The following is an 11,246-nucleotide window of genomic DNA, read 5'->3' as shown; positions in this document are numbered from 1 at the left end:
TCACGCACCTTACAGTCTAACTGATCCCACAAAAGCTCAATGGGGTTCAGATCCGTAACACTCTTTTCCAATTATCTGTTGCCCAATGTCTGTGTTTCTTTGCCCACTCGAACCTTTTCTTTTTGTTTTTCTGTTTCAAAAGTTTCTTTCTTTGCAATTCTTCCCATAAGTCCTCCTGAGTCTTCTCTTTACTGTTGTACATGAAACTGGTGTTGAGCGGGTAGAATTCAATGAAGCTGTCAGCGGAGGACATGTGAGGCGTCTATTTCTCAAACTAGAGACTCTGATGTTCTTATCCTCTTGTTTAGTTGCACATCTGGTCTTCCACATCTCTTTCTGTCCTTGTTAGAGTCAGTTGTGCTTTGTCTTTGAAGACTGTAGTTACACATTTGGATGAAATCTGCAGTTTTTTGACAATTTCAAGCATTGTGTCGCCTTCATTCCTCAAAACAATGATTGACTGACGAGTTTCTAGAGAAAGCTGTTTCTTTTTTGACCTAATATTGACCTTAAGACATGCCAGTCTATTGCATACTCAAAAACAAACACAAACACAATGTTCAGCTTCATTTAATGAACCAAATATCTTTCAGCTGTGTTTGATATAATGGTGAGTGATTTTCTAGCACCAAATTATCAATTTATCATGATTACTCGAGGATGAGGTGATTGAGTGATGCTGCTGTCTAGATTTGATCAAAAATGACTTTTTTTCAAATAGTGATGGTGCTGTTGTTTACATCAGTAATGTCCCGACTATAGTCTGTAATCAGTTGAATGCCACTTTGGTGAATTAAAGTACCAATTTCCTTCCAAAACAGCAAAATCTGAACATTGTTCCAAACTTTTGGCTGCCAGTGTATATATATATATATATATATATATATATATATATATATATATATATATATAGTGAAACTATTTGACCATATCACCCAGCCCTTGTTTATTTTGCTATGAAAACACACTGTAACGTTTACTGTCAATCCTTGTAATGTACCTGCCGCTCCTTCTGAAGAATCAAAGTTCATCTTTAATAAGACAGACTTTATCTCACTTTACATGCTGTTTTCTTACAGGTCTCAAATGCACGGCACTACATAAGGGCCAGTTTAATTGCAAAGGTCAGAAACAGGGTGGACAAAGGGGCTGAAAACTAAATTATTCTGCAAAAAGCTTTACCATATTGAAAAAATGATGACATGACTCTACTGTGTCAGGGACAGCAACTAGGCAAAATCATTTATTTACATCAAATGATCAAACAGCAATAAAATATACAATACATAACATGAAGATCCTAAAGTAGTTTTAGATGCTTAAGAAATGTTCTACACCCCCAAGGCTTCTTTACTTTTCTGTGTGGCAGTGTTTTGTGTGTCCAGAGGCACCTGAACTTTCTTCATCTCAAGCCCTTTGACCCATGTGTATGCAGAAGATCCACCCAGCACCATCATGTTGCTCGTCCACCACAGCACACTCTTACTGGAGCCGGAGTACATTACTGCCAACACAGTCTGCGCACAGGATTTGGCTGTGCCCGACACATTGTGCGTCAATGGACTGGTGAACTTGATCTGAAGTCCTGTGACGTAACCGATGGCAAAGCCGAACAAGCCACCCAGAGTCATCATGCCCCAAAAATTTTAATCTGTCAGTCTGCTGAAATTAAACAAGTTTCTCAGTTCCCCTGATACGACAATAAGGGGTATAAAAAGCACGCTGGCATTGAGGTTGTTGTAGTAGGAAAGCTTCCAGATATTTCCATCCACCGCTGGCATCACTTTCTTGGTGTAGATGGCATTGAGAGAGACACAAAGACTGGCAAGGACGCCGAAAACGACGCCGGTCCAAGAAAGGGAACCAGCCACGCCTTCTTGGTCCACACCAAGCCAGAATCCACCTGCAGGAAAGAAGCAACGCCAACAAAGTCAGCGTACGTGTAAACATATTATAATCGATTTAATTACGGACCACTATCAGTTTTTCTTCAGCGTAAAAAAAAAAAGAAAAAGAAAAAATTATATTTGTTCTTTGGGCTACTAATGTTATTTGCAGGACAAAAAAAAAAAAAAAAAAAACAATATATATATATATATATATATATATATATATATATATATATATATATTTATTTATATATAAAATAAAAAAATATATATATATAAAATAAAAAAATAATAAAAAAAAAAAATATATATATATATATATATATATATATATATATATATATATATATATATATATAAATAATATATAAAAAAAATATATAAAATAAAAATAAAAATATATATATATATATATAAAAATAATATATATAAAAAGAAATATATATATATATATATATATATATATATATACACCACAAACATTTATTTAGACTCTTTCCTCAAATTCCTTTCCTATTTTTCCTTAAAAAATAAAAAATAATCTGCCTTACAGTGAGACAGAATGGAAGTAAATGAGAGAGAGAGAGAGAGAGAGAGAGAGAGAGAGAGAGAGAGAGAGAGAGAGAGAGCGAGAGACTCACCCAGAATGACTCCACAACACAACAGTGCGTAAAATGACGTCGTTTGCTTTAAAACAGCGTAAGACAGAATGACGTTAAATACGGTGGTGAGCGAGCGGCCGACAGTGTAGAATGCGACTCCCACGTGTTTGAGGCACAGGTTGTTAAACGTGATCATGCCTATGAACACCACCGACAATGGCAACAGCTCTCTGGACACTCTCAGGTCCAGTTTCAAAGACGGGAAATCCACGTATCCCGGCCAAAGGATTGCGAACACGTTCATGAGCAAACACAGTCCAACGGTGACGACACACTGGAAGAATGTGATGAAGACCGGCGCGTCCAGGTCCTTGTTGTCCAACAGATAGTTATTCAGGAATACCATTGTGATGGAAATTAACCAGTAGAGAGCGACGACGGACGCGATTTTCACCGCTTTCAAAGCGAATGACTCGTCTTTGTCCTCCGGGTGCATGGAGTCTGTGAAGGCCATCCTTAATATCCTGGATCGTTTCAGTTGGGTCCTGTTCATGTTTTAGGAAATAAAGCAAGAGAGGAACCATGTCAGTTAGTGTGCATTATTATTCGCGTCGACTTCCTGGTATATGCGCTGCGCGTCAGGGTTGCCAGATGTACATGACAAAAACGGTCCAAAAACGTAAAAGCCATATATTTTAGATTTTTTATTGTATTTTTGTAAAGTAGCAGCATTATACATTTACATGGTCCACATGCACTGACATAAATTGTGCCTGGCAGAAGTCAGCGATTGATGCATTGCGATATTTATAAAGTAAGAACGTGCCATACATTTCACTGGGTGTCATTTATATTGTTGCTTCCACGTGTCTTCAATCAATCTTTACCACCAATGTTGGGTATAATGCATTCATAAGTAATTATTTACTGTAATTAAATTACTTTTTCATTGAAAAAGTATTGGGATTACTCTTTATTTTTTCAGTAATTTAATTACTGTTACTTTTGATGTAATTGTTCGACCCAATTATTCATTTATATTTTTTATAAATTTTTTTGAGGCTGTGCATTGAAACAGGTCTTTCAACCTTTTTTTTAGAAATCAGAAAACTATTTTATTAATATGTATTGGAAGACATAATAATCTCCAATACTCTGGGTGGGCCTGGGTCTAATTTGACCCTCCCTTGGCTATGGTACGTCACTGAATCACAGAAACAGTTTAAAGTAGCCCGCAGACTTGGCAGCCCTCATGAGCGCGAGAGCAAAACCTGCTCATTTCAACTTCCTGGTTTAATGTTCAAGTTCTTAAAGTCCTGACGCTTTTATATACATTTTCACCCCCACAAAGTTTAAACTAAAACATCGACTCTTACAACGAGATGTGATAATCATAACAACATTTGCTGTAGGAGTAAATTAACAAGTAAAAAGGAACAAGAAAGGAGTCCCTCTCTCTGTCTCTACACAAAAGGCAAAGCAAAAGTCTTTTATTTACTACATTTATCGACCCTACTTTCTGATCTAGATATAAAGTAACAGCCTATATAGTAAAGTAGCATACATTGACTGTAAGACAAAGCTATTTGTGAATATACACATTTGAATCCTACCTTTCTGGACATCAGAAAGTTAAGCTCCCAATCTTTTGCACATTCATACAGGAAGCTCTTTTAATTTTGAGCTCCTCCTTTCTCCTATGCATATCGAAACAACAGCCAACCCCATTGATGACAATTCCTCACCATGGGTGATCAGTGCAAATATAGTGCATTTATTACATTTCTTCATTTGATTGTATTTTTATTTCGAAAATAATTTTTAGATTCACACATTTAAATTGTTTAATAACATTTTATATTTTATTCAATATTTTAAGTTTTATACATTTGATTTACACTTCAATTCAATTTGATGGAAATTTGTTTTTAAACTAAAATGAGTAAATCTTAAAAATAGCCTAATATATATATATATATATATATATATATATATATATATATATATATATATATGAGTGCCCTTAATTCTGCATTCAGTTTGACACACGCAGTTGAAATTCAATTATTTAATTATTCTTATTTAATAATTCTATATTCCATTCTGAAGGGTGCACAACTCTGATAAACTCAGCATAATAATAATAAAAAATAATAATAATACAATTCCCACATTTACTTTTTTTTATTTTTAGTAAATTGACGCTGACTATCACCCACACAATTCCCACATTTTCTTTTTTTTCTTTTTAGTAAATTGACGCTGACTATCACCCACACAATTCCCACATTTTCTTTTTTTTCTTTTTAGTAAATTGACGCTGACTATCACCCCTGAGTTTGAGTTTTAATCCAGGGTGTGCTGAGTGACTCCAGCCAGGTCTCCTAAGCAACCAAATTGGCCCGGTTGCTAGGGAGGGTAGCGTCATATGGAGTAACCTTCTAGTTGTCGTGATTAGTGGTTCTTGCTCTCAATGGGGCGTGTGGTGAGATGTGTGTGGATCGTGGAGAGTAGCATGAGTCTCCACATGCTGTAAGTCTCCGCGGTGTCATGCACAACGAGTCACGTGATAAGATGCGCGGATTGACGGTCTCAGAAGCGGTGGCAACTGAGACTTGATCTCTGCCACCCGGATTGAGGCGAGTAACCGCACCACCACGAGGGAAAAAATTGGGAGAAAATGCGATTAAAAAAATTATAATAATAAATAAAAAAAAACAAAGTGGCTTCATTCTACAAAATATTGCCTCTTTATAACAAAATATTTATTTAAATGTATGTGTTTCGTGGATGCTTTCTTAACTTATAAGAAACTGCACAGATCACGAAGCAATTGTGAATAACAAAAATAGTGTAAATAAGTAAAAATAGGTGAGTAACCGCACCACCACGAGGACCTACAAAGTAGTGGGAATTTGGCATTCCAATTTGGGGAGAAAAAATAAAATTAAAAATCTAATTGAATTGAGTTATCTTTAATAAAATAAAATAAATATGAAACGTTTTATTAATTGTTTTTTTAAATATCCAATTAAAATTATTTTTATATTATTAGTGGTAGTATCATTATACTAAAATGCGTAAATATATATTATTAATGTATTTATTATTATTATTATAATTTTAGTGCAGAGCCGTAAAGAGCCCCTTAAAACTTTTATTTTTATTTTGTCTCAGATGGGGCGGGGTGGAGCGCGGTTCCTCATTTCCTCATTTTGTGAGCTTCGCTGATTCATATCGTCAGAGATTAGTGAAGAGTATCGCAATTATTTAGGAATTGTCAATATTTGAACAGTAAGACAAACTCCGTCCATCTCCTCACCATGGCAACAACAATTAGCACGCAACGGGGGCAGGTGAGTCATTTCTGTTCAACACACTGACAACAAACAACAACCCCAATGAAAGTAAACACACGTTGGATATTGCGCATTATATAAATACCCGCATACCAGCATGCGACACTGATGATACACGACAAAGAAAACTCAAGTAGCATTCAAATATCAAACTGTCACGATCGTAACAACAACGTCACGTAAAAGAATAAACATGTTCGTCAGTTCTTGTGTGCAGCAGTAACGCCCGACTCGTCATCACGTGCACGAGGTGACGATGTGTTGATAAAACGTTATCAAATGTTATTTTAAGTCGTACTGTGTTTATTAAGTGTACGAAATAAGCAGTCGATTGCTTTGATAATCGAAGTTGTCACGTTTATCGCCGATAAATCATCCTTCCTACTAGTATGTCTTAAAGGGACAGTTCACCCCAAAAAAATTCTGTCATCATTTACTCACCCTCATGCCATCCCAGATGTGTTTGACTTTCTTTCTTCTGCAGAACACAAATGAAGATTTTCAGCAGGATATCTCAGCTCTGTAGGTCCATACAATGTAAGTGAACGGTGACTAGAACTTTGAAGCGCTAAAAAGCACATAAATGGCTATACTTATTAAACTCCAATGGTTAATACATGTTTTTTAAAGCAGGCCAATCGGTTTTGGGTGAAAACAGACCAAAATATAACACATACTGCCATTGCAATATCTAGGCACGATCTTGATTTCAAGCTCGATTACACTTCCTGTAGCGCCATGTAACGCTCTGCACATGTGTCAAACACTAGGAAGTGTAATCGAGCTTGAAATCATGATCGTGCCTATAGATTGCAATGGCGGTATGTGTTATATTTTGGTCTGTTTTCACTCAAAATCAATTGGATCGCATCTGAAGACATGGTTTAAACCACTCAGGGCCGCCGCTGGCCAAATTGTTGCCCTACGCAGAGTTCCAGCTGGGCGGGGGTCGTGTGATATGAGCACGAAGCGATCATCTGTGTTCTGCAACTGCTTTCGGGTCCTTGAATAAAGTATAACGTTCGAGTAAGGGCAGCCGGTGGACTTTCTGGTGCCCTCCTAGGGTAAGATGGTGCCCCCCCTAGGGAGTTGGTGCCCTACGCAGACCACGTAGTCTGCTTATAGAGAGCGGCGGTACTGAAAGTCGTATGGATTACTTGTATGCTACCTTTTATGTGCTTTTGGAGCTTCAGGGTTCTGGTCACCATTCACTTGCATTGTATGGACCTACAGAGCTGAGATATCCTGCTGAAAATCTTCATTTGTGTTCTGCAGAAGAAAGAAAGTCATACACATCTGGGATGGCATGAGGGTGAGTAAATGATGAATGTGAATGTGAGGTATGATACAAAAATACTATAATAATAATAATAATAATAACAACAGTTGTAGTAAGTTAAATGTTATAAATAAAGACAGATATGCCTCTAAATTCAAATGTACAGCTCACAATTGTCACATTGGCATGTTGGTCTTTATAAAATGACCAAAGTACTGGCAATAGAAAAATATATTGCTTTAGATAAAATGCTGCAGACAAACATCATGCACTGACACAACCAATAAATGACCAAATCAGATGTTTTTATAATTAAAAGGGAGTTTTTATGAGTTCATAATAAAGATTTGAAAAATGCACAATTCTAGAATTAGAAGCATTTAAAGTAGAAGGTAAATCAGTTTGTATCCTCTGTGTTCAGGTCTATATTGGTGAGTTGCCGCAGGACTTCTTGCGGATCACCCCCACTCATCTGCAGCAGCAAGTGCAGTTAGACGCTCAGGCTGCACGACAGCTGCAGTACGGAGGCTCTCTGGGAACGGCTGGTCGCCTCAGCATCACAGTAGTACAGGTACTTTGATTATTTAGTAGTAGTAAACTACTAGTAAGCCATGCTCAACACACTGACCATCTGAGTAAACCATAGCAACCGTTCTATAGATACTGTATCTCAAAGCTACAAAGCCTGGACATTTTGAAAGGAGGTGTTTATATTCTTGCTATTATTTAACATGACATTCCTGATTTTTGTTCAGGCAAAGCTTGCAAAGAACTATGGCATGACACGCATGGACCCTTACTGCAGGATTCGACTGGGGTTTGCTGTCTATGAGACGCCCACTGCTCACAACGGAGCAAAGAACCCCCGCTGGAACAAAGTCATTCAGTCCACTGTCCCACCCGGGGTGGACTCCTTCTATCTGGAGATCTTTGATGAGGTCGGACTGGAATGAAATGTTCGCATTGCCTATAAAACCTTGCTTTTTGTTCTAGGGATGGGCATTTTCATGTAATTATATAGTTGAGTACTGTAAGAGTACTTACTGCTAACGTTGCCAGCACTAAGCTCTATTAACTAATGACTGTTTTATGTTGTTTGACAGCGGGCATTCTCCATGGATGATCGCATTGCGTGGACACACGTGACTATCCCAGAGAACCTGCGAGAGGGCAGTGTTGTGGATGAATGGTACAGCTTGAGTGGAAGACAGGGCGATGACAAAGAGGGCATGATTAACCTCGTCATGTCATTTGCCGTGAGTACTAACTCAACGAAATACAGTGCTGTGAAAAACTTGCCACCTTCCTGATTTCTTATATTTATGTGTATTTTTCATAATAAATTCTTTTAGATCTTCAAACGAGATATAACAGAACATTTATTGAAGCAGTAAAGTTATCCAACACCCATATCACACATGTGAAAAACTAACTGCACCCTTAAACTTAACAGCTGGTTGTGCCACTTTTAGCAGCAGCAACTGCAACCAAATGCTTCCAATAACTGGAGATCGGTCTTTCATAATGCTTTGGTGGAATATTGGCCCACTCCTCTGTGCAGAACTGCTTTAGTTCAGCCATATTGGAGGGCTTTTACGAGCATGAACTGTCCGTTTAAGGTCTTGCCACAGCTTCTCAATCGGGTTCAAGTCAGGACTTTGACTAGGTCACTCCAAAACGTTCATTTTGCTTCTTTTGAGCTATTCAGACGTGGACTTAGTCCTATGCTTTGGATCATTGTCTTGCTGCATAATCCAGTTGCGCTTGAGCTTCAACTCACGGACTGATGACGGGATGTTTAGGATTTTCTGGTAGAGAGCAGAATTCATGTTTCCCTCAATTATTGCAAGTCGCCCTGAAGCAGCAAAGCATCCCCACATTATTACACTACCACCACCACCGTGCTTGACCGCAGGTATGATGTTCTTTTAGTGGTATTCTTTGTTTGATTTACGCCAGATGTAACGGGACGCCTGTCTTCCAAACAGTTCCACTTCCGAGTCATCAGTCCACAGAACATTCTCCGGAAGGCTTTGAGGGATCATCAAGGTGTGTTTTGGCAAAATTCAGACAAGACTTAATGTTGTTTTCGCCTCACCACTTTTCCATGGATGCCATTTTTGGCCAGCGCCTTTCCGCTGATTTAGTAAAAACAGTCTTCGTTTGAATTTATTTCAATGTAATATAAAAAACTAAATAGGAGTCATGAACGGTGACCTTTATTGATGCGAGTGAGGCCTGCAGTTCCTTGAATGTTGTCCTTGGCTTTTTTGTGACTTCCTGGATGAGACGTCGCTGTGCTCTTGGAGGAATTTTGGAGGTCGGCCACTTCTGGGAAGGTTCACTACTGTGCCAAGTTTTCTCCATTTGGAGATAATGGCTCTCACTGGGGTTCTTTGGAGTCCCAGAGACTCTGAAATAGCTTTGTAAGCCTTCCCAGACTGATGTATTCCAATCACCACCTTCTTCATCATCATTTCAGGAATTTATTTCGACCTTGGCATAGTGTGCTACTGGGCGAGACCTTTTAGCCAACTTCATGCTGCTGGAAAAGTTCAATTTAGGTGTTGATTTGGGGATTTAGTAACTAAGGGGGCAAATACTTTTTCCACAAAGGTTCAGTTGGTATTTGATCACTTTTTTGCTTCAATTAATGACAATATAATTTAAAAACTGTATGTTGTTTACTAGCTGGGATAGGCTCCAGCCCCCCGCGACCCTGTACACAGGATAAGCGGTTGACGATGGATGGATGTATGTTGTTTACTCAGATTGCCTTTGTTTTATGTTAGTTTTTTGTGTTTTTTTCCTAGAACTTTTGAAACAATTTAGGATGAGACACAAAAACAGAAGAAATCAGGATGGGGGCAAATACGTATTCGCAGCACTGTACAATACTGCACATACTGCATGTAGTGAGTCAGTGTTAAACTGTGTTTTTAACCAGATGTCATGTTATTTGAGTTTCTGTCCTAACTAGGGATGGGTGGGAAGACAGTCGACAGAACACTTTTATATTATTTTTCCACACATTTCCGTTTGCGTACTCCATTTTCAGTTTCCTAACATCGATGTTTTCAAAAATATGCGGTAATGTAGAGCACATTCGAAATGTGATGAGTGTCTCCGCGCGGGACAGTGTATCAGCCGGGAGAAGTTTGAAACTCTCTTGCGCTGTTTGTCACACGACTCTGACCGCACAGACAAATGCCAGTTTCTGAGTCTGTGCTGATTTATACAGCCCGCTTCATTATTATTTAAACTTTAATAAAGGATGCATTAATACAGAATATAACGGCGCAGCGTTTCCTTTTTAGACGCTCTGATGGGCAAGTTTTGCTCAAGTGGAAAAGCAGGTATGGCTCCGCTTTATTTCACGACGACACTGCTTCTGTATTTACTTATTTAGCATTTTTTTATTATAATACTCTGCGATAATGTCGACTAATTCTTTCAGCCCTACAGATATGATCATTTATTCGTTATGAATGGCTTTAATAATCTGTCAAGTTTAAAGTATAAAGAGGAAATTTCAAATTTGTAAAGTAATTCAATGGAGTATCCAAATATATGCTTTTATTTAATATATTTATTGTTAAATATAGAGTCACAGTTGTGAAATGTATCCGTGTTAAAGATAATTTGAATGTTTCCTTTGAGTTTCCAGATTAAGTGAACATTACTATGAACATAATGAAATCAGTTTTATTGGTTTTATTTTTTACTAAAAACTAATTTATTTTACATTACGTTCCATGTTTTAAAGTTTAATTCCATTTAATCATCAAAATGGTCTCTAATAAAATTATTACAATTAAATCAAAGGAAAATATAATTATTATTCTTGTTACTGCAGTAAATACTACATTGTAGTAATATACAGTATGTCTGTCAGTGATTTCTTCAATTCCCACTTCGAGCTTTTATTTTGAACCAAACTTTTATTTTGACATGGTTTTTCTGTTCTGTGTTTTTGGCCATTATTTCACACCTCTGATGAAACGTTAGTTATATGGTTCAGTGCGATTATTAAAGATTTAATTGTATAAATATAGAGTGCGCAGTTGCTGCACGCTTCACACTCTCTTGTGACATCTGCTACAAGCACAGCGTTCAA

The 11,246-nt window shown here is 37.5% G+C and overlaps 1 pseudogene; it reads right to left on the bottom strand.

Moving 5' to 3' along the window:
- Positions 1-1,221: 1,221 nt before the first annotated feature.
- LOC127644378 (GDP-fucose transporter 1-like) overlaps positions 1,222-11,246 on the bottom strand; it is a 99,643-nt pseudogene continuing 89,618 nt past the window's right edge.

The sequence above is a fragment of the Xyrauchen texanus genome, chromosome 1, assembly GCF_025860055.1.
Source record: "Xyrauchen texanus isolate HMW12.3.18 chromosome 1, RBS_HiC_50CHRs, whole genome shotgun sequence".
Taxonomy (NCBI): domain Eukaryota; kingdom Metazoa; phylum Chordata; class Actinopteri; order Cypriniformes; family Catostomidae; genus Xyrauchen; species Xyrauchen texanus.
The sequence above is the reverse complement of the archived record's forward strand: the minus strand, read 5'-3'. Positions and strand labels throughout refer to the sequence as shown.